This window comes from Pteropus alecto, unplaced genomic scaffold (assembly GCF_000325575.1).
Source record: "Pteropus alecto unplaced genomic scaffold, ASM32557v1 scaffold272, whole genome shotgun sequence".
Taxonomy (NCBI): Eukaryota; Metazoa; Chordata; class Mammalia; order Chiroptera; family Pteropodidae; genus Pteropus; species Pteropus alecto.
In genome coordinates, this window is record NW_006432452.1 from 1,292,327 (window position 1) to 1,294,510 (window position 2,184).

At 35.4% G+C, this 2,184-nt stretch overlaps 1 pseudogene; it reads right to left on the minus strand.

Annotated features, from left to right (window-relative positions):
* Window positions 1-866: 866 nt before the first annotated feature.
* Window positions 867-1,371, minus strand: LOC102889056 (annotated as a pseudogene).
* Window positions 1,372-2,184: the final 813 nt, after the last annotated feature.

The following is a 2,184-nucleotide window of genomic DNA, read 5'->3' on the forward strand; positions in this document are numbered from 1 at the left end:
CATTCGCTGTTGTTGTGGTTTCCAGACAAACAAGAGGATTTTTTCAGCATTTTTTACAAATAGTGCATTGCATATGAACTGATCCTTCAAGTGTATAGTCACAATCAAGTTTTAAATGGATAAATTAGTACAATGAAAGTATATTGTGCACAAGTACAGAAACAGGATCACCCTGAGCTTCAAAGAGAAGACTGAAAATTAACAAAATAGTAACTAAAAATAGCACCTATTTTAAATATTTTTATAAAGTACCAGTCTTTAAGTGGGAGAACATAAAAATGCCAAAAGATAAGTCTAATTGACTATGTAATATTTGAATTTTGCACTATTTATCTTCCGTGGGCCATGCCTGCCCTGATTTTTAAAGCATAATTCAAGCATTTCATGTTTTCATCTTTTGAAATACTTTTGTTTTAGATTTTTCTTTACTGTATTATTTTGAATCTCTTAAACATGTCAATATAGCAATTAGCTGTCCATCAGTTAAAAGTGTTAGAATCCAAGACTTTCCCTTTATAAGGCTTATCTGAATAAAGAATGAAGAAACCAAGTACCAGAATCTTTAAAAATTAACTGATAGAGGAGTCAGTGCTGATTTAACAAAGCGCTCTTACCATACCTTAGAGTTCTACTTTGGTAAATATTAATAGTTAACCAGTTAGTAACACTAACATCACTATTTCAATAGTTACCATTTTGTGTATAGTAAATGTTGCTAGATGAACATCACATTTGATAAAGCAGATTTGAAAAAAAGTTTACAAGAAAGTATGCTTCCATTTCAATACCATTTTAAACTCAGGGAAAATGAACATAACCTCTTGCAATTGCTGTTGATATACAGTGATGGAGAATAATTTCAAACGCTAAATTGTCTGAAGCCCAGAATGACTTCTGTTCCTGCCAATAAGATAAGCAATTAAGACAATGAAGACAATTGTTGAAAGGGCGCCTCCAATGGCAACAGAACTCAGCATGCTATTTTCATCTGATTGACATTTTTCCACAGATCCAAACTTGTCACCCTCAAACTTGAAAACTTGAACTCATCAAAACTTTGAATATGTTGACTAAAGAGGCATTTGTGACTTGAACATTTCCCTCAGGATTACACCTAGGAGAATTTCCAACAGTGGTTTGAAAGGCTCTCAGTGAGTCATTGGAATCTTTAAAAGTGGGATCTCTGATGTCACGTAGAATTGTATTTAACTGATTCCCTTATAAGGGAAAACAGGCTAGAACTTGTATCCACTCCAAAACTGAAGATAAAGAGAGTAATATTTTTTTCTGCTGAGATCCAGGGTGGCTAAATGAGATTTATAGCTCAGTGGTCTTATTTGGGTTAATATTGAATGCTCTTGTCTTAATCATCTTATAGCTTTTCTCATAGGTGATAATTAGTTTTCACCCCATGCTACAAGCAGAACAGTTCCATTGCGACATACGTATGCCAGACATAAGCAGATGAACTTTCTGGGGAACTGATAGGCTTTGGCCTTGGAGGTGTTATTGTGTCTGGGTAAGTCTGTTCTTGCTTAAAGAGTATTTTTTTTCTTGTTGAAGTATTTTGAAAGGTATTCCTGGGTAGTAACTTTAAGGAATTTAATAGTTTAGTTACCTTATACATGTATTCATCTGGTTGCCTCTGACATATCTGTATTTTTCATATATTTCTGCTACGATATTAGATATGGATTCCACAGTCTTGATTCCTTTTGTGCTTGCATTGTGAGAAATAGTTGTGTCTGATGAGTTATAAACAAAATAACAGTTGGACACTGTAATTTATTGTATTCCTTATGAAATTTAGGGTCAATATATATCTCTTTCAAAAGCGGTCATTGTACTGGCATCAGAAACATTCTATTATTCAGTACTTCTGCAGTAGATGGTGAATTAAAGGTTATGTTTTAGTCACCAGTTTTGCGTGATAGTTTTCCAAGAGGGCTGCTTGAGAACTTGTCCATTGTGTAAGCTGTTCAGTAGCCATTTTTCACCATAAACACTGCAGATGTACTATGAACCAGTCCTGCAAGCAGCAGCAGGAGCAGTTGCCTCCTCCAAACACTACCCAAGGTTGACAAAGGAATGAAGGGCGGGGCAGGAGGCCCCGATGAGTTCTTACCTGTACCTCTACTATCTGCCAACATCTCTGATGCGTCTGCCTGCATTTGGAAGTTAGGG